This window comes from Bidens hawaiensis, unplaced genomic scaffold, assembly GCF_021521415.1.
Source record: "Bidens hawaiensis isolate Kalapana, Puna unplaced genomic scaffold, B.hawaiensis_p1.1 tig00002839_1, whole genome shotgun sequence".
NCBI classification, from domain to species: domain Eukaryota; kingdom Viridiplantae; phylum Streptophyta; class Magnoliopsida; order Asterales; family Asteraceae; genus Bidens; species Bidens hawaiensis.
In genome coordinates this window covers 234,835-262,525 of record NW_027491153.1, presented here as the reverse complement: position 1 = coordinate 262,525, position 27,691 = coordinate 234,835, and the positions used below count along the sequence as shown (strand labels likewise).

At 35.3% G+C, this 27,691-nt stretch overlaps 2 long non-coding RNA genes across 2 annotated transcripts in view; both read right to left on the bottom strand.

Moving 5' to 3' along the window:
* LOC143621370 (uncharacterized) overlaps window positions 1–27,691 on the bottom strand; it is a 279,015-nt gene that overhangs the window by 44,612 nt on the left and 206,712 nt on the right. The window lies entirely within an intron of this gene.
* LOC143621369 (uncharacterized) lies at window positions 7,372–13,826 on the bottom strand. Its single transcript, XR_013151503.1, has 3 exons — window positions 13,653–13,826; window positions 11,356–13,416; window positions 7,372–8,488 (listed from the first exon to the last, which is right to left on the bottom strand). It is a non-coding gene; the product is annotated as an uncharacterized LOC143621369 (long non-coding RNA).

The window sequence follows — 27,691 nt, the reverse complement described above, 5'->3', positions numbered from 1 at the left end:
GAATCCAAATTCAAATTCGGTTTGAATCGAATTTTGATTTTTTAAACCAACTAGATTGTTTACCCGCGCTTCGCGGCGGGATCGTGAAATTGCCAGCAGTTTCAAAACCAATGTTACAAATATAAAATTTCACTAAAACAACAGCAACAATCTCTTATTAAAATAGAAATAATCAAATAGTAGTTACAAATGTAGTTGATGATACTTTTGTTATATAAGTTTGCAGCAGTAATGAACTACCCATTAGAAAAACCATATCTTTTACCTCTTACTGGGAAGCTAGGCTAATATTTTATCTCTAGCGGATGAAACCGGGCTATGGTTTATGTAACGGCCCAAACGCATATCAAACTATGTAAAAGTACATGTGGCTACAAAGCAACATACACAGAAGACAACGCAAGGCGTCTAGGATGTGTGCACTGACAACCACATATCATTTCATGTCAACTTCTGTTTAGACAAAAAAAACGTATTCTTCATCTCGATGAAACTAAAAATTGGTATCATTCAGCTGCAAAGCACGTGTAAAGAATCAAAATCATCAAATCAAATATTACACATTTTTAAGAAAAAAAACTCAATGTCAACTCTAAGAAGAGGGGCATATGAATAAAGCCCCTAGATTATTTGACTTTAAAAAGTCCACTGCATATACCATATACATATCCTACATCACAGAACTTTATTGAAAGTATTTTCTAAATTAAAAACTAAAGTATTTCCAAAATTGCTTTTGCAAAATACTTGATACTATATAAAAATTTGTTCCTCAAAGTAGTGATGAGCAAAATGGGTATTGGTACCGGTACCGAACCGCTACCGGTATCGAAATTGGCACCGATTTGGCACCGTCGGTACTGAATCGGTACCAAAGTTTTAAGTTTCGGTACCGGTACGGGACGGGACGGGACTGGTATTTCCCGAATTTTTACCTTCAATCCCGGTCCCGTACCGGTACCGAACCGAATATTTCGGTACCGGCACCAAGAATTCGCAATTTTCGGGACCGGGACTGGTTGGTCCCGATCTCATCCCTAACTCAAAGTGTTGATTTCCAATCATAAGTTGCTGACTCAAAGTGTTGATTTCTAATCAAAAGTATCAACTTTCTCTGTATAATGCATCAATTCATTGGTGTTAGCATGAGCTACGTGCTACCCAAATTGATATTCAGGGGAATATATATAATATATTTTTTTATTATTATTAATATACCAACCTTTATTACAAGAACAGTTCCCATCCCACCAAGCTACCATATCTTTTATGAGCCTCTGTTAAAATAAACCAAGTGTTTAGAGAATTTAATTTTCACGTCGACACTATCATTTTATAACAAATAAAAGATGAACAATAAAGTAATAGCTACCGAGATCAAATTTGTTACTCAATTCATGACAACCAAAAGCAGTCGTTCCTGTTACAAAAAAACATGCAGTTACAAATTAGCAAAGCATCACCTTAGTTACAAAAAAACATACCCGTTTTGAGTTGAACCTTATTTTAAACTTTTGTAAAAAGACCCAATTTTACCCAAGCCGCTATGACTTGTTAGTCGACCCATTGTTCACCATCTGATACCTTTATGCAAGCGAAAACAAAACCATCAACCACGAAATCAATAAAGAAAACTAAAAGTTCTACCACAACCAAATCAATAAATTGATTAAAAAATTATCAATAGAAGAGAAGTAACGTTGGTAACTGAGAATCATTCAAATCAATAGTGTGGGTAACATGTACAAACATAAGAACCTTTAGAAACAAAACTCTACATATAAAGCAACAGGAAAAATGACAAGCAACATGAAAATTAATATATACAGTAGAATTATGTGAGTAACAGCAACTTTATAATTAATATATATATAATTACCTGAAACAGTCTATAGACTATCTTTTGCAATTGCTGGAGCATGGCGGCTAAACCCCCAAATATCAACAAAAATCATTAAGTAACATCTACGAATTATGATTGAGAAAGATAAAACGAAAAGGCTCAGATCTTTCTATTATACCACAATGGCTGCAGCAGCGGTTGCAAGTGGAGAACCACACACTTTCCATCCGCCGATTCTGCCACGCCATGTAACGATTCTGAAATCAGTCATCATAGCCTTGTCTACCTTCAAATAACGTAGCCATGGTGGCTCTCACTTTTTTGTAAATCGAACTCGGCGACAACCATGACAGTGCCGGCAATCGGCGTAAAAACCCTAGGTTTAACAACCATCGTTTCCCCGCACTGAAGCACTACAATCAACACACGATCGCTGCCTAGGGTTTATAAATATTGTCATGACAAAAAAAAAATTCTATTGATGATTTTTTTCAAAGAGATTATTAAACGCTTATATGAGTGATTTCAAGATTTATAAATATTGTCACATAAGGTGATAAATCTCATAAAGACTTTATAAATTCGAGGTTTCGTTTTGGAATGTTGAATGCGGGATTTATTTAGTAACAAATTTTAACTTTCACCATCTTGCATAAACTCAATGACCATGGCTTTGCAAATCTTTTGGGACGCGTTTATAAATACTTTATGTTGTTACACAAATTTTTACTCAATAACGATTTACGCCAACTATTACCTCTTATTATCGCAAGCATCATCACTTTATATAATTTATTTTCATCACAATAACTTTATGTGTACAAACTCCTTTAACAATTTGGGTTACAAGATTTACATTCGATAACGATTTAAATATTTTCCCTAGCAATGCATTACCGCGATGCTTTGTTATTCTGTACATTTCTTAGAAACAACAAAACGGCCTTACTTAAGACCTCATTTTCAGTTTTAGTCTATTATATGCTACGCGATTTACATATTTTGACATTAAATTCAAGTCTCTCAATTATTGTGATTTTATTTTCATTTGATGAGATGTTTCGATGGTAACTTTACGCTCATGAGATTTCATTTTGTGTCTTGATTATTCATGACCAAATCCAACTATTCAATAACAATTTGTAATACTTTCATAGCCTCAATTTCGCTACAAATTTTGTTTATCTTTTAAACGACATTTCCATGACTATGTTACTCTTATTTGAGCATTTATGGAAACACAATTCTATACATTATTCTATATCATTTCATCTAACCTAGTAACGGCCTATGTGTGGCTGTCTACAAGTTTTGACGCTATTAGAAACCGTTATTATAATGACGATTATATAAATGGTTTCACGATAATGGTCGTGTTCATGTTTTTCACATTTCATCGATTGCTTTGGTTGTTAATCAAATACTATTTTATTTATATTGATACACGTATGCGTCACCCGAAAGAAGCTCACCTCATTTCTCATGTTGTTACATTTCATGTAATCATATCCTCAAATACTTATAACCTCAAGTTTGTTCACGTATGAAATTCATTGTACGACATTATTGTTAATAGTAACGTTGTTTACCCATATCTCATGTACTCACTTTTTGGGTTTCTCATATACACCTATTGGATTTTTCATTTTTCACTCTTTGGATTCTCGTTTCATCTATTTGACTTCTCATTTCTCTCTATGAGAGTCCTCATAATTAAAATCTCACTCATCGGATTTTTATACTAATTTAGTGACCCGACTTTTAACCATGGATTTTAATGATTTACTTATTCCTTCAAGCTGAGGGCATTTGACTTCAATCCTCGTTTCGTAATTGTCTACCCTAGATTTTATTTATTCGATCGTTTTAACTTATTTTAACCAAAGTATTTATTTTCACCTTGATTTATACCGTCGGATTTTGTTGCTTCAATTATGTACCCCATGTTTTCTACTTAATAAAAAGTCAATCCCGAAATTTTCAACCGGTAGTACTGTTTTGTCAATATTGGTAAAATTCAACAAATTTATTTACACATCTATGTTAAATATTTCAGAATAAATATGTCTCTTAAACCACACAATGGACGAACCATGTGGACCATACGATGATCCAAATAATTTTGGGTGCACACTTAATTATCGAAATCCCCGTATGGAAGCCATGGTAAGTACGATTGTGTGCGATAACTCAGACCCGAGGATGATGGTAGAAAAACGATAAAAATGCGAAATCGTGATAAGGGCATGGTGGATACGCCGCTGGTACATCCTATATATAAGTGCCTTTATTATGTTTCTCATTTGTAGCGTTTTTCGAGTCATGCAAAGATTTGACGTTATTCTTTTGCTTAAATTGTTCATGCAATTATCTTAATAAAGACAATATTCGTTAATAATTACTTTTTCTTCAAGTTTATTTTAATTTCGGGACGAAATTTCTACAATTAGGGGATACTGTAACATTTTGAATTTTCGGGTATATTTTCAAACCAATATTTGAATCCATATTAGTAGTTGACTCGGGCTTTTTATTAATGGTTTAGCCGATCTACATTATCCTTGAATGTTACTTCACCGATAAGCATCCTTTATGCGTTTATTTATCTAACTTTTGTTAACTCGGAAACTTATATATATAACTTTAGGGATTAATTGGTCATTTCATTAAGTTTGTTCTTGTTTAAAATGTTTTCTAGCTAAGTTTGAAACATAATTAGAACATGAGGGGCTAAAGTTAAACATTTATAAACCATCCTATATAAACATCAAACCCTAACCCTAACACCACTTATTCAGCCGCCACCTCCCTCCCAGCCGTTTTTCCGCGACCATACATTTCTTGCGAGATTCCGGCGACTCCGATTCGGCACCCACTCCCCCGTAACCCGCACCACCACTAACCTTCTCCCCCCTCTAATCCGTAAACCATCACCGCAGCTACCCAAAACCTCCCCTTTTCCCCTCCTAGTTCGCTTTTCCGTCGGCTGGAATCTGCTCCGCCGTGCCAACCTAGCCGCCGCTGTCGCCTTCCCTCTCCGGTCGCTTTTCCGGCGATCGGAAAACCGTGCCTCTATCTCGTCTCTCTTTCCGGCGCTCTCGGCTCTCTCTATTTCTCTACCTCTCGGCTCTCTCTACCTCTCTCCGTATCTCTCTCTATCTCTCTCTCTCTAATGCGTTTTTCCGGCGCGCCTCCGGCGGCCGGAATGGGCTCCGGTGACCCTTGTTTCCACGTCTCCGGCAACCTTCATCTCCGACGACTCGTGAACATCTAATAGGTAAATAAAGGAGGCTTCGGTTTGTTTTATTTACAAAATTATCCAAGTTAATAGTATTATTATTGTTAACATCACAATTATTATCTACATTATTATTATTATTATTACTACAATTATTATTATTAACAAGATAATTTTTATTATAATTATTATTATTATTATTATTATTATTATTATTATTATTATTATCATTATTACTATAAATAACAAAGTGGTTATTATTATTGTTAAATATCATATTATTATTACTCTCATCAAAATCATATTTTCTTTTATTAATTACTAGCAATAATATTATTATGTTCATTTTGTGAACTCGATTAGAAACCGAACCGAAATTTAGTATGGTATCATTATTGTCAATACTACTTAATAATGTTATTATTAGCTATTAATAAAGCAAATTGATATTATTATTATTAATAATCTCTATGAATATTATTACTTTTGGATACAAATATTATCTACTTGTTTTATCGAACCGAAACCCATGCCGGGCCTAGTTACCATTTAACGTCATCGTTACTCGAATTCTATCTTTTTATCACTAATACTACTATTTTTAAAATGTTATAAGTATTGGTTATTATTAATATGGCACATATAATTATTATAATAATAATAATTATTATTAAAACTTATAAATCTATTAATAACGTTTTCAACAATAAAATAATAATTATTATTACTACTACTATTTTTAGTTTTAACAACAAATTCTCGATGAGTAGTATATTATATATTATATTCACCATTATCTTATATATCTAGATATATATATATATACATACATACATATATATATAACATGTTCTAAAGTTATTATTATCATAACTATCCTTATTATTAATAATATTATTTTATTTTAAATTACCAATTATGTACGAGTCTCTAATCATTAAAAAAACTAACCGGTAACCCGATTAACAACCAAACCTTCCCGTTCAATGTTTCAAATGTAGTTTCAACTAAAGTTCAAGTTCATTAATATATTATTTATTCGTTTTCATTTAGCTTTCAAGTCGATCTGTTTGTTTACCGTTCGAGCTTTATTTATTTACCTATTTAATTCTCGGTTCATCAATCGAGGTGAGTACATTTCATCCCCCGTTTTCACTTTTATCTTTTGAGGGTAACATGCATACTTATTCAAAACAAGAATAATTTATTATACACTTTTCTCAAACCACAAACTTTAGGGTATATGATACTTGGAATACTTACTCTTTTGTGTGTTGTATGCCTCATATGCTTTACATGCACGAGTGTTTATTTTTATGTTGTTGTTAAGCCTCATTAAGTATGATCATACACTCCCCTAACTACTTAGCCTCGTGCTAGAAGAATAGGGCCTCATTATCCAAGTATGTCGGTTGTTACCGATCAGAAAGGATCCTCATTTACATATGTTTTATATGCCACGATTGATGCTTTTATTTATAGTCTCATATACGTTTGTGGATTTCGCTCATATTATATATATACTCAAACTATGAAATTGCTCACCAACATACGTGTTGACAAAATATTATTTTATGCATTGTTATAGGTTTGACTTTTATCGACTTGAGGACTTGACGAAAAACGTTACCAAGACTATTAGGATATTAGTAAAACGAACAATATATTTGTTTACTTGTGTTCAATTTGTTTGTATGACCAAGATGTGTTGTTTATTGATTTGTGAAATAAATAAGTTTATAAATATTGTCACTTTAATAGTGTCTTGTGTATTTGTCCAATCACGTTGCACCCCGGCATGTTCCGCCTTTGGTCGGGGTGTGACAGTAGGACCCAAAAGATTTACTTTCATAGATCTCGCTTTGGCTACCAATAACTTCTCTGATGATCAGATGTTAGGCAAGGGAGGATTCAGGTGTGTTTATAAGGGCTACTTATCCCATGAAGATATCATGGTAGCTGTCAAGAAAATTTCACAGGGTTCTAAACAAGGAAAGAAAGAGTATGTGACTGAAGTGAAGATCATCAGCAGCCTAAGGCACCGAAACTTGGTGCGACTCATTGGTTGGTGCAATGAAAAAAAACAGTTCTTGCTAGTGTACGAGTTTATGCCAAATGGCAGCCTTGATTATCATCTATTCAACAAAAAGACTATCCTTAAATGGGATGTCAGGTACAAAATTGCTACAGGTTTAGCCTTAGCATTGCTATATCTCCATGAAGAGTGTGAACAATGTGTGGTGCATAGGGATATAAAAGCAAGCAACATCATGCTTGATTCAGGATTTAACGCAAAACTTGGAGACTTTGGATTGGCTAGACTCATAGACCATGAACTGTATCTAAAAACAACTGGCGTAGCCGGAACTCTAGGCTACATGGCTCCTGAGTATGCACTAACCGGGAAAGCTAGCAAAGAGTCTGATGTGTATAGCTTCGGGGTGGTTGCATTAGAGATAGCGTGCGGAAAAAGGGCAACTGATATAGTTGACCCAGACTCAGACTTTGGGTTGGTCAGGTGGGTTTGGGATTTACATTGAAAATCTGAGCTTCTTTCTGGTGTGGATCAGATACTAAACAATGAATTCAATGCAAAAGAAGTCGAGTGTTTGATGATGGTTGGGTTATGGTGTTCACACCCTGACCGTAATCTAAGGCCGTCTATTGGTCAAGCAATTCAGGTGCTCAAGTTTGAAGGTGCACTCCCAAATCTTCCAACGAAGATGCCGGTGGCCAGCTATTTCTCTGCACCTGATAGCTCTGAAGTCGGTTCATCTAGCACTACGATGAGCAACATGAGTAGCATCGAAATGGTACACTAAACACTCATAATTGTTGAAAACATAAAAGTGAACTTTGTATACGCTAGGTTCTTATAATCTTTTGTGTCTTATGTTAAGATATTTAGCCTAATTCATGAGCGGAAGCAATCCGATTCGACTGTTGCAGTTGACATTTGATCGAAAATTCGGTGTGCATTTATTTGATCAGTTTTTAATTTTACAGGGAAACTATGCTCAAATTCATCAATTTTTTCGTCATTTTGATGCATCTTGCTTTTTAAATTTATAATTATCGATGATTTTTTTTTTACCAAATTTGCTTGTGCACCAAAAATACCAAGCTCTTCATCTTCTTATGATAATGATTGATTTGTGAGATTTGCAGCTTGATTCATTATCTTCCTAATCATGTGTTCATCGGATTGATTCAAGTAGGATGAAATCGAGACATCTCGTAAACTGTTTGAATTTTGGAGTGTTAATAACTAACTTCTAATACCTTATTTGATAATACTAGGGATATAATAATAACATATCCAAAGAAAATCAAGATTTGAATAGATGCTAGATAAAAGAGCTAACTTCACAAACAATGGTAACATCAATTTCCTCACACACGTATACCTTAATTAAAATTCACATGCGAAGTTTGTTGTAAACTTGGTGATCAAACAAATCAATTGAATATCCAGATTTGAATAAGAACACGATTGATATACAAACTGAATAATATATTGAATAACGATTTTGTGTGATACAAATCAAATGGATAGGTGGGGGGGGGGGGGGTTAATATATAAACCCTACCAATTAACACCGTCGCGACGCATCAACAACAACCGTTTCAATCTATATACAATATTGACCCTAACCTATTTACATTGACACTTTAACCCTAAACTAACTTTAAACTAATAACAAACAGACCCTTAACGTTTATAATATAACTAATATTTTGTTTAACTTCAACACTCCCCCTTAAACTAAATATAGTTCAAGTGAGGTCTTCATTCTTCAATATCTTCTATAACAGAGTTGGTTCCTCGTCCTCCTCGTGGATCAGATTCGCCTCCTCCTTATTTTCCCATGTTGGACATTCATTCATGTAATGCCCAAGTTCATGACACTTGTGACACCGTATGTGACGCTTGTCCTGTTGTACTCGACCATCGCCTCGACTTCTACCGGAACCCCGACCTTTTCCTTGGCCAGGTCCAAAGCCTTCCCGATATGAGTTCCCACAACCGCAATGCTCACATTTATGGTGTTTGCCCATTTCCTTTTCATTCGTTTTAGTGAATAGAAGTTTACCTGACACGTCTTCCTCCTTAATTTGCTTCTTAGTGCGTTAAAGCCTTCAATCTCCCAACTGCTTCTTGGAACGACATCGTGTTAAGATTTTTGCAAACCTGCTTCTGAATGTATTTTTCTGGTACAGACCCCAAAAGCTTTCGAACTAATCTTTTATTATCCAAAGTGTACCCAAGACTACTTGCTTGTGATGCGATTTGACTAATCTTTCCAGCATAAACATCGAGTGATTCGTAATCATTCATCTTTAATGATTCAAAATCTGACTCGAGTGTTTCAATGCGTGCTTCCTTAACTCTATCAACCCCCACGTGTCGAACATTTAATGCATCCCAAATATCTTTTGCTGAAGTAAGATTTGCAATTTGCGAAACCATAATTTCTGGAAGTGCTTGGTATAGTAATACAATTGCCATATTATTTTTCTTTTCATCCACTTCCGTTTCTGTTTCCGCATTTGGTTCCACTACTTCCCAAATTCCATAAAGATTGCTCGAATCCTTACAGCCCAAATTGTGTAATTTGTGGAATTTAGAATTGGACATTGGAAAGTCATTGACGTTCCTCCTTCCTTAATCGCAACCGGTTCTTTGTTAGATGATTCGTCCCCCAAAGTGCGTGCCTACTTTCTATTCTAAACTAATAAACCCTTCTACTAAAAATTTTTCCTTATCTTCCCACAAGTAGTAGTCAACTATGATAATAATTTTACAAGATTTTAAGAAAACAAAACCTGGTTATCCTTTTGGTTCCTAATCTGATCAAACCCGTCGTTGTTGAAAGTCAAACCCGCCTGCTATTGATGCCAATCCCGCCAATCTACTGTTGACAATCAAACCCGCCTCTCTGCCGTTGACAATAAATCCCGCTTCTCCGCCGTTGATCACGATTCCCCTTGACCAAAAACCTTAACCGTTTGTTTTCTTTCCTTTTCTCTTTTACTCAATATTCAAAACTTGCAATATTTGAAGTTGAGTAAAAAAACAAAACTTTTAAAACTTCCTTATACTCCTTATCAAGAAAACAAAAACAAAAATTTGACTTTTCCTGTTTTGTTTTTCTTCTTCTTCGAACCAATCAAACAAGAAACAAATTCTTGGTTAAATGGCCCTAAAAAACAGTACAACTTTCTGCGTTTTCTTAATCCCAACGAATATGAATTCCAAATAAAAGTCCACTAACAATTTCAAATAACAATAAACCACTGCTTCAGTTAACAATTGTCAATTCCTTTATTTGTGAATCCAATAACCACACCACTATTTGCAAATCAAACTAGAAACTTCTAATCGAACGGAAAAAAAATCTACAGTATAATCAAACCTTATATTTTTATTGAGGTTTTGCGTTACCGATTTCAATTACCGATGATCAACAACCCCAATCAATTGCCGATTTCGTCAATTCTGAATAAGTTGTTGGCCAATCTGATGAAAACAAGTCACCCCAATCTGTTCTGAAATAATTTCTTGATTCGATTTCAACCAGCAATTTTATTAAATCCTCCTTGTCCATCCCATACCGATTTCTTAATAACCACCGACGATTGATTTATGTTGATGTTAATGGCCTTTCCCAGAATGATTGATAAACTGCTCTGATGCCACTGTTGTAAACTTGGTGACAAACAAATCAATTGAATATCCAACTATGAATAAGAACACTATTGATATACAAACTGAATAATATATTGAATAACGATTTTGTCTGATACAAATCAAATGGATCGGTGGGGGTATATATAAACCCTACCAACGCTTCAACAATAACCGTTCCAATCTGTATACAATATTGACCCTAACCTATTTACATTGACACTTTTAACCCTAAACTAACTTTAAACTAATAACAGACAGACCCTTAACGTTTATAATATTTTTTTAGAACAGCGACTTTCAACCCTCCCGAGGCCAAGACTATGTTGTCTTAACCGGGCCCACGCTTGGACACTCGTGAGTTATTGGCGAACGCCTACCACCTACCAGATAAACCCGCCTCCCACGACAGCCAAATGGCACCACAACGGAGAGCCGGTAAAACCGGTTCGGGATTGAGGATCGAACATGTGACCTGGGATCCCCAAGTCTTCCTCTCCTTTCCCTGGCCATCTGACAGATGGTTCCTTAACGTTTATAATATAACTAATATTTTGTTTAACTTCAATAAAATTGACAGGATACCTTAGTTAAAAATTAAAGCGACAGGTTGTCTTGAATTTGACCTACATATACTTGTAGCACCCTAATTCTGGTCTATATTCTGAAAAGGTAGGTACCCACTTCACCTAATGCAACAGTATATGTTGGGCTGGCCGTTGCATCCTCCGGAACCATTGGAACATGCAAGAAACTATACCATTGACAAAGCACCAGATGCTTATACTGCTCCTGGAAACATATCCTTATTATATATGAAGTTTCTCTTTATTATTATTGACTTACTGTCTTGTTCTTGTTGACTGTCAATTTGGTACACTAGCAGTTTCACTGATAAGACGTCCATTGTTGGCGAAGCATTTGAAACAAATGCTTTTTCGACCGATTTTATCCATGGGTACAACTTCTATGCCAAGGTAGGTACCTACATCACCTAATGTAACAGTATACGTTTCAGCGGTTGCACCTTTTATGTACAGTATTCAGCAGTCCCGTCTGGTGAATGGTGAAACCATTGGAACATGCAAGAAACTGTGCCGTTGACTGAGAAGCCCCACAGTTGTAATTTTTCTCCAGGATATGCATATCCAGAAATCTGGAGGCTCTCTATTGAAGGAAGCTGACCATTACAATCATCTTGTCCTTCTAGAGACTCTATCTGGTTTGCTTCGACTTCAGTTACAATACCGGAAATTGGCACGATAACAGTGTCACTAATAAGCAGTCCGTTGTTGACAAAGCACTTATAAAGTTTGCCAGGTCGCCCATTTTTATCCATAGGTATAACTTCTACACAAAGGCAGGTACCTAAGTCATCTAATGCAACGGTATAGTTTGGGGTGGTTGCGCCCCGTATGTATTCAGTTGATCCATCTGGCAGACGGTGAACCCACTGGAACATGCAAGAATCTGCACCATTGACCGAGTAGTCGCACGCTTGTAAATCTCCTCCAGGAAAAGCATCTCCGACAATCTGGAGGCTCTCTATTCCTGGAAGCAAATTATTACTTCTAGTTCCCTAAGCTTCTAAGTTCAAAATGTGCTTTAAGAGAAAGCAATGACAACTGTACTTTCTTGAGCATGATTTGGGTAGAAGAAGTCTTTCTTTCATGAAATGATAATGCCAGGTGAAGGAAGCCTACAACCTCACTCATTGTTGGCCGCTGACTTGGATTACTAAGCAAACATCAAACTGCAATACGTGAAAATACCTTCAAAGAACTCCTTGAAATGTCGTCCCTTAGTCTAGAATCAATAATCTGGGAGATTTTTCCTTGATGGATTCGTCTTGAGCCCATATTGCTAAACCCTCGTCCAAACTCTCGTCCAAAGCAGGCTTGCCACACAACATCTCAAGCAATACAACCCCAAAGGCCTAAACATCAGATTTTCTTGGCAGTCTGCCAGTGTAGAAATAATTGGGATCCATATACCCAAAGGTGCCTTTGACTACAGTGCTAACATATGTGCGTGTCTGATTTGTTGGTCCTATTTTAGCCAATCCAAAGTCTGCAATCTTGGCAGCATAATTCTGATCCAACAAAATGTTGGAGCTTTTCACATCACGGTGTATGACTCCTAGTTGCGTGCCAGTGCCAGTGTGAAGATAGTCCAAACCATGGCAGCTCCTATGCATATCTTGAGTCGTTGAGACCAAGTCAAAACTGTGCCTTTCTTGTGAAGATGGTCATAGAGGGTTCCATTATGCATGTATTCATAAACAACATCCATCTCTTTCTGCTCATTGCAATAACCAATCAAAGACACTAGGTTACAATGACGCAGCCCAGAAAGCATCTGGATTTCGATCCAAAACTCAGGTGCTCCTTGACTGACATGAAATGCAAACGCTTAATGGCATAGGTATTTGTTGGTCCAACTCCATCAGATATCTTTCCTTTGTACACCTTACCAAAACCCCCACGGCCAATGCACCATTTTTCATCAAAGTTATCCGTTGCAGAACTGAGTTCAAGCATTGAAAAGCGACGGCATGGTTCCTCCAGGGCAGGTGGTAAGTACGGTGTGTATGTAGTCTTGTCGTCTTTATTACTAACAGTTAACATTATTTTGAGTAGATATATTCTCTGCAAAGAAGAATATACTTCCTTTGTTACTTACAGTAATTAATTAACATCTAGCTCTGTTCCTAAAATGCATATAACCCAAAAGATATTTACTTAATTTGTCATGAAAATTATTTCAAGCAATTAAAAACAAGATAGAAAGGATAACTAACAATTTCATATGTTCACAAACCTATATCCAAACTATCTGATGATGATTTTGATCAAATGGAAGGATAACTAATCATTGAAAACGTACCGAGTTATAGATTATGAACAGAGATTTAAGAAGAAACAAAAACAATTATTTTCTAAGTCCTGACTATTATTTTCCAGTGGTGGGTGTTCCTCAGCATCTTACTTCCACATGGTGGGTGAATTACAATAGCCATCCTTTATCTATTGTTGGTGTTGCATTTTCATCCCTTTAAATATTTTAATTATCCCTTGGGGCTAGGAGGTTGTTAAATTTTGCAAGGTTGTTTACTTTAAGATTGCAATGAGTAAAAATATAAATGAGACAAAAAAAAAATTGAAATTAGTATGAAGCTGCTTCGTATCCAATTTTTTTGCACTTTTGACAAGTTCTTGACAATTTCGGCGAAGATGAGCTGTTGTTTGACAGCCATTGCAACGTACATTGTTTTGAGGGTTAATATATGAAAACTATGATGTTAGTGATGTGTGTCACATTCGCCACTTCCTTACTAGTTGGTTTACATTCATGTTATTATTTATTGCTTTGTTTTGCCCAGTAGATTTAATGAGTAAGTGGAGTTAGTGCAGTAAGTATATATCTCTTTATTCTAAACTAGTTTTAGAACCCGTGTATTACACGAGATAAATTAATGTATAAATTACAATAAATAATTTAATACAAATAAAAAAAGATAATTAAGTCTCTTTATATTACGTAAAAAATGTATTACAAATATAGTCGTTTTATATCATCAAATATATTTGACTTTTAAATTGATAATGGGTTGTTCTACCATCGGTATACAATAACGAAACAATGAAACTGGAAGCAACATTTAAAACAATGAGTTCTTTCGATGTGAAAGATGTAGCTAAAGTCTTTCACAAAAAATGTTTTACATTTCATACCCGGCCATAGACAAAAAAGACACCAGATTTTCCTTTACGACAGCTTTCATGTTGTCCTTACAAACACACAGTTATTCAACTGTCAAAATAGTTTTATAATAAATATAAAAAATGAAAAATTTGTCTATGATTTTTAGGACTAAATATTTGTAAAAAAATTAAATAAAAATTATTATAGTTTTCTTCAATATAAAGATGTCTCAAAAACTAAATGTTAGTGTACTCTTTGAACATAAACTCTTTTATATATACATTTCAATTTCAAAGAAAATATTATTTATGACATGCAATTATTATATTAATATTTTTTTATATTAAGTATGTTTATAATATAATTTGTGACATTAATAATTCAGTCAATTGAGATTGACCAATTTATACGGTGTGTTGAATTTATAATAAATAATATTACCAATATTATTTGTTCTTTTCCATCAATAGAAGATACGTGATTTTAGCAGAAATTTGATAATGAGAATTAACCTCAGAATGTCATGTGTCTAAAATTATTTTCTTTTATTAGTATAGGTAGATTATTGCCTGAATTCTAGTTTGCATATTTACGGTTTCATGACAAACGAATTATTCATCATTATTTACTTCCTATTTAAAGGCATTTTTAGTGAAGCAATTTATGTATTTTTTCTATTCTATATATTGAATGTAACCCTTTGATGAAGAAAACATGCAGAGCATCTTCGATATTGAGTTATCGATTCGGGTTGTACTGAACACATAACACATCGAGTCGAATGGTTAGAAGGTAAAGTGGTTTTTAAATACGAATACTCGGTCATGAATCATGAAACCGAATGGCGCTTCGATACCCATAGAAGGTTGAGGGTATTGCCAACTGTCGAATGAAACTACCACAAATGGGGTTTTATACGTTCCACAATTTAAATGCAACCTCTTATACGTTAGCCGTCTATCAAGGGATCTTCAATGTTCTATAACCTTTTATTTGGAATTTTGTTTTATGCAAACTTTGCGGACGACAGAATTGATTAGAGTGGGTAAATGCAAGGTTGGGCTATATTGGATTGAGATGTTGGAAAATAAAAGAAAGGTCATGATGTCAACAGTGGATGTGTGGCACAAAAGACTAGTTCATGCTTCTTGTACCAAACTCTCTCATCTAAGTTTCGTTCAAAATGTTTATTTAAAACAGTGAATTGTGACACGTGTGCAAAGGCTAAGCACACTCGTTTACCTTTTTCGATTAGTTTCAATAAAACCCAAGAATGTTTTGAATTATTGCATTGTGATATATGGGGAAGGTATAGAATATACCTTCACTATCCGGAGCAAATTATTTTTAACCATCGCGGAGAATTTTTTGAATTATTGCCTTGTGACATATGGGGAAGGTAAAGAATACCTTCACTATCGGGGGCAAATTATTTTTTTACTATCGTGGAGAATGTTTTGAATTATTGCATTATCATATAGGGAAGATATAGAATACCTTCACTATCGGGAGAAAATTATTTTTTAACAATCGTGGACGACAACAATCGTATTGTGTGGGTTTTTCTATTAAAACACAAGTTTGAAGCCTAGGACCGTTAATTAGTTTCCACAAGATTGTAAGAACGCAATTTGTTAAATTTATTAAAAGAGTCCATTGTGAAAACATGGGGATTTGTTTCTTATAGAATGCAAGATTTTATATAACGAACATGGTGTTCTTCTTGAAACCACTTTCCTGCACACACCTCAACAAAATGGTGTGGTTGAAAGCAACTATGGCACCTTCTTGAAACGACACGAGCCCTTAGATATGAGGCGAGTTTGCCAAAATGGTTTTGGGGCGAGTGTGTCATGACGGCCGTCAACATAATTAATCTCTCCCACAAAAAACCATTAACAACAAAACACCATTTTCAATTATTTACGAACGGAAGCCCGAATAAGGGAAATCCGCCACATTAAAATGATCTTCTGGGGAGATCCGTTTGATATCCAAAAACTGCTCAGCAACAGCTGGACAAGTTGGGAACGTTGGGGTGAACCAGAAAAGTTTGGGTAGAGTCGGATTTAAGCATTGGCTAGATAAGTGTCTTGTAGTAAGAGGAGTAGTTATGAACCATGTAGACCATCCACATGGGTGTGGTGAAGGGAGTCTTTCGTTGTTTGCATATTGACGAAATACCGAACAAAATGAGACAAATTTGAGTTAAAGGGCAAGCCAGTAAAATTTTGGGTTACAGGCTTGGAACAAAATGGGTATAAACTTTAGGACACGAAACACAATAAAATAGTATTATAGTGAGATTTCAAATTTTTTGAACACTTCTTTCTCTATAGTAACGCCAAGCCCATCGATAGAAAAGCAAATGAAAATCTTTAGTTTTCCTCCATGGTATTATAAAGAAATTAACAACCAAAAATGACAAAGCAAATATTGTCCACTGCCACTCAAAGTCAAAATGGCTTCCGATAGAAGAAATCCCTCTAGATTGTGAAGTCCACCTTCATGGTGTTAGTGAGAATAAACCCCAAACAATGGGTTAACGAATGAAAAGAGACCCATCTTCACATCGTTAATGATAATAAATCTAAAAATAACGGGCCAACTACTGATACTGAGGCCCACACATCAGATAATCATAAGCCGGCCTGAAGATGAAACAAACCTTGAAAACCCCAAACCCGTCCGATAACAAAGAATAAGAAGTTGACCTAAACATCTAGATGGCTTCATTGCTAATCTACCACCATCCATTGGTCAAAGTTTACCCACATCCAATCAACCTCCCTCATCAAGTATTGCACACCCTCTAGCACACTGTTTTTTATGAAAAAATTACTAAAACTCATAAAGCCTTTTTGGTGGCCTTCGGTTTGAAAGATGAGCCAAAAATTTGATGAACATTGAGGAAAACGATGGAAAAGGAAATACGAGCCTTAGAGGAAAATGAAACATAGACCCTAGAAACTTTACCAAAAGACAGACGATATATAGACTCAAAATGGGTCTATAAAATAAACTATAAGCCCAATGGTGAGCTAGAACTTGATACCCATAAAAATAAAAAGTATTATTATATTTCATAAACGAGATTAAGGCATGTTTAGGCTAGATTAAGTGAAGACTAAGACCCATAAGTCAAATATAGTATTTTAAGCTAGGAATGAGGGGAATATATACATTGAAAAACATGTGAGAAGTGAGACAGAATAAAGAAATTCCAGTGATAAATAACGGAGAAACGAACGTATTCGGTTAAACGTGTGAAAATTCAACCCGACATTCGAGAAAGTGTCCAGGGGTGAATCCATCTGAATATTTTAGAGGATCGAAAACCGAGAACGCAAGCGAAAACGTGGCTCATTTCTGAGTAATAACGAAGCGGGAAAATGCAAATTAGTATTTTCGAACACGTTCGTTAAAGCACATGTACCGATGAACTTGTAAAAGTTGATATTATCTCCGTATTTGAGGTTTATTATTTAGATAAAGTAAATCAAATAGACACCATTTGTTTGAATGAGTTGTTTTTGAGAAAAACAACCACACTAGTTTTATTAAGTTCGGAGTAACACGGAACCGACACCGGGTAACGATCATCAATAATTTATTAGCAGAAATCATAAGCTAGCGAGACGATTTTAAGTCGATATTGAAATAAATATTTTCACAAAATATTTTGGAAAATATAACGTCACTTTAAGTAGCGGGTTCGTTGAAGCGAGAGTTCGAAATACGATCACAAAACACGTTTAAAACCGCACTATATAAGTGGGCCTACCCCCACTTTACACTCATTTTAATATTATTTTCTGCATTTTAGAGAGAGGGAGTTAGAGAGAGGTTAGAGGTTTCCGTAAAGGTGGCTAGCGGCCGATGGCGGTCCGGCGGCGGCCGACGGTGGCCGGTGGTGGTCCGGCGCGGTGGTCCAGTGGCGGCCGAAGCCCGTCTTCTACCCATAACCATTTTTCGACGTCTCGAACGTGATGGTAAGCTCCGTTTGTCCTAAATCTGAGCTTAAGTTCGTTAAAAACTCGTTTTAAAATCTGGACAGATTGTATTAGTCTTTCATGTCCACAGAGATCAGTCTATAACCGATGATCTAACGGTCCGATCATCTTGATATTTTTACAGAGGGTTCATAACCCACAGATAATAATTTTGAACGGTGGAGATGAGGATGGGAGTTGCTTAGGCTGGGTTTCTAAACCCGTTTTAGTGTTCAGCTCGCTGGGCGGATTTTGAAAACACAGCTCTAAAGAAATACAAATTCCCGGAGATCTGACCATCGAATCGTGCTGAAATTTTCGGTGAACCTTCCGAACATATAGATATTTTATTCCACCAAAGGAATCGATGATCAGACGGCTGGATGGTGAGTTATAAGCTTCGTAAATTACTAGTCAAATTTTTGAACGAAAATAGTTTCTTAAAATGAGTTGCATGTAGGTTTTGAGGTATCGTATGGACGATCCGAGACCGAAGAAACGTTCGTGCCACAAAAACGAACGCGTTGGTATACTCGGATCACATTGCATGCGGGTTTTGAGCAGATTTATAGACTCGAACTGTACGCGATGAGGTATATCTTTAAGTGTTGAAAAAGATAGATAACAAGAAATTAATATAAATATTGTTATCGAAAATAACTTGGACAAAATGTTGTTAATAATTATTTAGAAAAACATTAAATAATATTGAGTGTTAAAAATGGTACAATTGAGTCTTGGACGATTTCATGCGTTTGTATACATTTATAAACACGATATTTGGACTGAAATAGTTTATCCGGATAGTGACAACAATTAATATTAAAAATAAATATATACTTTTAGAAAATGTAATTTTTATAAAAAATATGAAAACAAAGTTTTTATATTAAGAATATTAATATAACACGTTTCGGTATAAATAGAAATAACGATTATATTATGTTTTGTTAAGAAAGTGGTATATAATATATTTGTCAGAATTCAAACACTCGTCTATTAATAAAAGAATATTATATTTTAAAATAACTATTTATACTTTTATTAAATAACGTCCAAGTGTAGTTTCAAAATCATATATTAGTTTTACAACTATTATTTGAAACTATGGTGTTCCAATATATTTATAAGATATTTTAAAACATTCGATTCAGTTACGATGTTTCCTAAACAAATAAAAAGTTTGTAATTTAGTTATTAAAATTATAATAAATAAGACACGTGAGGATAAATAAATTAAGTTATTATAGGATTCCATTTGTATCTATTTTTATGTGTTAATATACTTGGTATTAAACATAGGAATCCGGTTATCATTTGGATGACTATTAATAAGATCTTGACGTTATTGGCATATTATCACACATAAATGTTATTTGAGCTGAGGCAAATGTGAGTTTTCTCATAAATCCCCTCGTATTATTGATTTATAAATGTTTTTGGAGGAAAAGTATGCAAAGAAAGGGCTATATATTTTACAAATTGTGTTAAATGGGATGAGTCATTATGAAAGGAAAAACCATTAACCTAGAGAGAAAGGGCCTAAAAATATCGGTAGATCTATCGGGTCAACGCCCCCCACTCTTCCAGTCGCTCTGGTTGAAAAGGTGGGAATATTTTGATTTTGGTATGTATCAGGTTTATCATATTGATAGTCATACATGTGTTGTACTCTTTGCTCGTTTACAACTAACACGTTTTGTTTAAGAAATATATAGCTATGTTTTGGAAAAGTGGAAATTAAATTCACATTGAAAAGAATGGTGAATAATGAAATTTATCATTGATAAGAATGATGAATAAATGGGAGTAAAGTTGAGAATTGTTACATCCCGGTTTTTAATTGAGAAACTCACCGACATTCATGTTGACAAAATTAATACTTTTCAGGTAAATGAAGAAAATGGATGTTTCGTGAAGGATTCGGGAAAATCGTGTTGTGCGTTTGAATGAATGATAGTTGGACTTGTAATTTAAAATAGAACCGTGCATGTTTGACACGTGTAAAACTCTAATATTTAATAAAGTCCAACTAATGGTTCATTATTTTGAATATGATTAGCTGAACAGCGTCTGTCACCGCCCAAACTAACAAAATTAAGTCTTCCGTTGCCAAGTTAACGATTTTGGGGTGTGACAAGAACGTTATAAGGTACTCATAGCCAAAGGGTTTACTCAAATGGAAGGTATCTACTTTCATGACATGTATGCTCCGTTCGCGAAACTCGTGACGGTTCGGACTCTTCTTGCTATAGAAGTTAATAAATTTGGCGCATACATCAACTAGACGTCAACAACACATTTTTTTTTAATTGAGATCTTCATGAGGAAGTCTACATGAAAATTACACAAGGATTTGATAAAGTAAGGAGTACAAGGTTTCTCGGTTAAGGAAGTCGTTATACTGCTTGAAACAAGCCTCTCGAAATTGGTACCAAACGTTAATTTTGGCCCTCTTGGCACTTAAGTTCAAACAATCAAAGACAACACATTCCTTTTTTTTTTGTAATGAAAGAAACTCCTTCATTGTCGCCTTGATTTATGTGATGCTATCATCGTTGGCGGTAACCCATCATAGATCCATGCCACAAAAGGTTACCACAACAAGAAATTTAGCATTAAAGACCTAGGAAACTTAAAATATTATTTAGGCATTGAGGTGGCTAAAACAAAATAGTCCTTAGCCAACGAAAATACACTCTTGACATTCTAAAGGATTGTGGTGTTCTAGGTTCCCGACCTAGCGCCTTCCTATGGAGAAGGATCTGAACTTGGGAAAAGACGATGAAGGAACTAGAGTTGATGCAAATCAATATAGGCATTTTGTGGGAAGGTTACCTTAATTACAAGAAACATGGCCATATATCATTTATTCCGTAAATGTCTTGAGCCAATTTGTTTCTGATCCACATCAAAGTCATCTGAATGCGGCTAATAGAATTTTAAGGTACTTAAAAGCTACTCCAGGAAAAGGAGTTTTGTTACCAAAGGAAGGTGGTACCAACCTCACCACGTATAGTGACTTCGATTGGCTCGGATGCCCCTTCTCAAGAAGATCGAGAACTAGTTATCTACTTCTCTTAGGAGGAGCAATTGTCTCGTGAAGTCCAAAAAGCAATTTGTCTTATCACGCTCCTCAACAGAGGCAGCGTATTGTGCTATGGCTACCACGGTAAGTGAAAATTTAAGGTTACGTTGGCTCTTGAAAGAACTTGGGATACCACAAGACAATCCGACCCCTCTCTTCTATGACAACCAAGCCACAAGACACATTATTGACCATTTACTTCCTATTTTAAAAGAATTTTTAGTGGAGCAATTTATGTATTTTCGTATTATATATATTGGATGAAATTCTTCGATAAAGTAAACATACATAGCATTTTGGATACCCAAAGCTTACATTTCTTGTAAAGTTATATAACTAGCTAGGTCGTAGATCTTTGTTTGGAATTATTAATGAAAATATGAAATTGCTCTCTCTCTCTCTCTCTAAGTTTCTTTTGGCTTCTATGTTATTTCTATATCAAGAACCACATAAGTGTTATTAGAGTGGTCATGGTCACATCTAACACAGTCAAAACCAACAGGCGTTTGTATTCTGCCAAGACTTGAACGAATTGTTTGATCAAATCAAGTCAAGTATTGCTCAAATTATGGCAATAACAAATTTAGACTAGGCCCAACTGTTATGACCCATCTAGAAAATACTGGGCTTCTTCCAACATACGAAAACCCAATAACACAATGATCAAACCCAGATTTTAACATAGAAAAAATAGAAATGAAGCTTATAAATTGAACCCTAGTTAACATATTGTTAGGATCAATTATTCACTTTTCAACCTCGTAACCAACAACTAAATGTTAACAAGACGGTTATGAAAATGCTTATCTGAAAACCCAAAGAATAATAAAGGCTAAATCAATGATACTCAATGATGTTGCTCAACGAACACAAATATAACAAACACACTAGTCACTCAAAAGATTTCTATTCATATTAGCTCAGAATACAATGAAGATCTCTAGGGTTTCTAAGTGGAATGTCAGGTGAAAGGCTACTTTCCGTATGAAATATTCTGTTTGCTAAGAAAGTTTGTTAGTCGTCAAATCACTCACTCTTTGTGCTCCTATAATTGTGACCTAAACTTTCCTAAAATAGGCACACCTGACACCTTCTAGAAACCCTAATGATTGTTACAAAACATATTCAAACGTATTCAAAATATTACAAGTGTAAAAGGTCTTCGAGTAAGATTTTATCTTTGCCGAGCAGACCTTGTAACCATAAGTGTGTTTGGAACAGTTCTCTGAGTAAGCTTTACTTAGAATATTTTCCTAAGAAAATATTCTTCAAACAGACTTCAATCTTCATGATAATATCAAACTTTGCTCGATAATATCCTACGAGCAAACCTGTTCTTCTTGATCACTTCAACCTTTTGTCTTTAACTTATTAAACAAACTAAGTGTGCTGGTAACACTGTAGCTTGCTCGAGGTTGAACCTTTCTTGTAGAAGTCCTTAGTATAATTCCATCATAACTTCCTTCAAGTGTGCTTGAGATCATTGTTTATTACAACCTTGCTCGAGCTACCAAATTACTTGATTTAAGCTTGGTTATGTCAAGGGTTTGCTCTGAAAAAAACCTTGCTAGACTTAATAGTGACCTTGCATGACGAAGTGTAGTTTTCTCGAACTAACACTCAGAAGATTTCCAGAAGATAATCTTGCCCGAAAGTAAGATACCTTGCTAGAATAAGTTCCAAGCTTGCTCGAAGTGCCAAGTTTGCTCATATTCCATACTTAGCCATTTCTTGAGGAGGTTGAGAAGATTCCAAAATTCCTTGATCGATTCTTGATCCCAACAATCTCCTATCAATAGGAACAAACTCAGATGCATGATGTGCGAAAATATATATATAAATAAAACACAAGTCGCAACTAAGCTTTAAAAACCAAACAATCTATCCTAGTTCACACAAACGGCAAGTGTACCGATTGCGTATATCACAGATAAGGAAAGTCCGGATATCGAACTCGAAGACACGTGAAAACGTTTTTAATTACTAAACTCTAACTAAGACTCACCAAAATAATATTTAAATGATTTTTAATATTTAAAATTGATTAAACTACTTAACTTAATTAAACGAAAACTTTTAACAAAACTCTTTGAAAACTTTGACTGCAGTGATAAAAACGTCTACCTAGGAATGAATCATGTTGATAGAAATAACAAGACAACGGATTGAAAATATTCACGACACTGGTTATAAAATATGACACAACTAAAACTTGTTTAAGAAAGTCAAATTACCTCTCAGTCTCTCTAACAAACTCTAACTTATTTTTGTTGATTTTAAAGAATAAACCGGAAAAACAATTATTAACGTGTTCAAATACCGACTCACCTCTCGGTCTCACCGACACACTAACCTAATGGAAACGAATACTACGCAACTAAGGATAGAGGAAAAATATAACTTAACCCAAATTAAACCGACTAATTGCACATAAACACTCAAACTTGACAAGACAAAAACCCGCTCTCGCGCGGTCTTAATTCTAACAAGTAAAAGCAACGAGACAATATTACTTCTTTTCACCTCTCGGTCTCAAAGAAGGTGTATTTTAACTGATTTTAGATGATTATATTACCCACTTATCCCTACGGTTGTACTTCCCGCAAATAAACCCAAAACACCAAGTAAAGAGTTTAACAAGCAATCAATTAATCAAAACCAATTCAATTAACTAATGCAAGAGGATTATAAGTAATCAAACATAAAACACAGCCATCACACACAATCTAATTTATGGTTTAGTTAAACTTCACATCAATAATTTAAGTCTTGAATATTAACAATCCATTAAACAAGTTAAAACCACTCAACAATTATCTATCCTAGGTAGAACAAGCAAGATTAGCTACTCATCACTTTTGGACAGCCATGCATACTTAAGAAAAACATCACAAACATCATCATAAACATTATAAAACTCATTCAAGATCTAAACACAATCAATTATAAGTCAAACTATCAATCAATTGCAAAACAATTCAAATCAAAAGACCAAATCAATAGAGTTAGGGTTCTTGAACAAAAAGTAAAGTTTATAGATGATTACTTAAGTAATATGGCTGATATTGATGATATATAAAGTCCCTAGCAGCAGCCCCAAGACTCCTCTTCCTTCTCCAGCCGTCCAAGACCACCAGCCGCTTCCTTTCTTCCTTTTTTTCTTCTTTTTCTTGCTGCCGGCTGCTGTTCCGATCGCAGAATTAGGGTTTAGGGTTCTTGGCTGTGTATTCGGGATTATGATGAGATAATGGCAGATTTCCTTTGATAATTAACTCCAAATAATATTATACAAGGCCTCTAAGATGTGGGCTTGGGTCGGGCCTTGATTAAACTTTGAAACTTTGACACTTAAACCCTCCAAGTTTTCTTTTTCTTGCCTTTTTTTCCACATCTTTCCATAACCTACACAAAACATTTCAACTTTGTAAAACTTTGCACTTAACCCCCTAAACTTACATAAATTTGATATTAAATCATTAAAACATTATAAAATTGTAAGGAAATATAAGTGTGTTATTCAACACATCAAACATCCCCACACTTAAGACTTTTTCGTCCCTGAAAAAGATTTTACTGCAGTTGGATCAGAATCGGAAAATCAAAGTCAAATCAAACATATAGGTTAGATTTTAAAGCTCAGAAAAACGCAAAAACCGCGATTATCGATATTGTTGTCCACCTAAACTCATGCCTTAATCTTTACCGGGACAAATAAGATCCGACAATAATATTACTTAGTGGTTTACACAATTAAGACCCGCTTATCTTCTGCTTTTACCGGACCAGACCACCACAACTTGACTTAAACCTCAAAATTAGCATAATTAAAACTTTATTGCTCCATATTTATGAATAGTTAAGACGATCAAGGGTATTGTTTATCCACCTAAGCTTAAGCATCAAAGTCTACCAAGCAGTCATTAGATATGATTAAGGTTCAATTATTTATAGCTAGTGCTCTTCACAACATGACATACCCCCGTTATCAAGCAATACCCCAAATCCATAACCATAGGTGAGTATGCAAAATTTTATCTGTAGGGCTTACATGTAGCGTGTCCCTTGTGGTCCGTTTCTTAATGGTAATGAGATGTGAGCAAGGGGACCCCACATGACTAACAGCGTGGATGATCAAGTCTGTAGTGTATTTATACTTTCGTACTTTTTGTGATCATGTTTATAGACTTATAAGGGTTTGCTCTTTGGCTTTATTTTAAATATACACAACCCCACTTAGGAATTGTGAATACCCAGCTAAGTAGATTGCATACAGACCCATGGTCTCCGGACCCGAAGCATCCCATCAATACAGGATTTAAGGTTATAAAACCATACGCCGATGAGGTGTAAAACACTAACTAGCATTTTAAGATTTATATCACAGGCTACACGGCATACTCTAACGTTAAACCTACCCAAGCATCATATGATAACGTATTCAAATTTTTAAAACTCATGATACTTCCACTTTTTCATACCAAAAATTGAGGCTTGAGTATGGCCCGATCTTTTATTGCTTATTTTCCACGGACAAAACGCTTTACCCACAAAAGATTTCCGTTTAACCGTTTTATCAAATTTGCCCTTTCATTTTCAAGGCTGAGCCTACCGACACATCCCAAGTTAAGTGCGTTTTCTTTTATTTATCATCATCTCCCACTTTAATGCAAAAGAAGCTAAAATCAAGGGACACATTTTTTTTTAAAACGTACGAAAAAGAAAAACAAGTGAAAACGTTTTATTTTTTTTTTAATTTTTTTTTTCTACAACTAAGTAAAATAAATTCCCATCCCCACACTTAGAACGAAATCGTCCTCGATGAGAACAAGGAAAAGAAATAAAATAAAAATAAAACGTAAAGCATAAAATTAAAACTTGAAAGAACAGAAATTAAAATAGAGAACGGGTTACTCCCCTGGTTTAGATGCAAATTCTTCATCAGCTGTATATGACTCAAACGAACGACCGTATAGCATTTCATTCGCGGCCGCAACCTCGGGTGAACCAGTTCCAAAACGCCATCAGAGCTACCATGCGCATAATAATACCTGTAACAACTCAAACTCGCTCGCATGTAGCGGCATACAAAACAGAAAATAGAAACATAAGAAATAAACATATTTTTGTGTTTTTGAATTTTTTAATTTTTTTGATTTTTATTAAATATTTTAATTTTTTTTGTATTTTTATGTTTTTATAAATATAAATAAATATAAAACAAATAAAAACAGATAATAAAGAGAATCATGATACAAACTCTACAACTCGGGCTGTCTCCCGAGTGATGCATCCATCACGACTATTCCTCGGTGAATGAGTCAAGGTAGAACACCTCGACTGTCTGATCAGTTATCGGCTCTCCAATATAGTGCTTCAATCTATGGCCGTTCACCTTAAACTTCCCGCTTCGATCTTGTATCTCAATCGTGCCATACGGGAAAACCTCAATGACCGTGAACGGTCCCGACCATCGGGATTTCAACTTTCCCGGGAATAACCTCAACCGTGAGTTATACAGTAAAACCTTATCCCCACACTTGAACTGCTTATTACCCTTCAATTTCCTGTCATGCAGTTCCTTCGTATGCTCCTTATACCGAAATGATTGTGCATATGCGTGATCCCGGAGCTCCTCTAATTCATGTAATTGATGGAAACGATTACCCTCTGCGGCGGGTAAATCAAGAATAACCCTTTGAAGGGCCCATGAAGCGTGGTGTTCCAATTCAACAGGAAGATGACAGGCCTTCCCATAAATCATCCGAAATGGTGTGGAACCAGTCGGAGTCTTGTAGGCTGTACGGAAGGCCCACAGAGCGTCATCTAATTTGTCAGACCAATCTCGACGATTTGAACCAACCGTTTTCTCGAGAATACGTTTGATTCCCCAATTACTCACTTCTACTTGCCCACTAGTCTGTGGGTGGTAGGCGGTCGCAAGCCGATGGGTGACCCATAACGCTTCAACGCCTTATCCATCTGCGAGTTGCAAAAGTGAGTACCTCGATCACTGATCAAGGCTTTCGGGACTCCAAAACGAGCAAATAGACTTTTCAGAAAACGGACTACCACTCGGGCATCATTGGTGGGTAGAGCTCTGGCCTCAACCCACTTAGACACGTAATCGACGGCCACG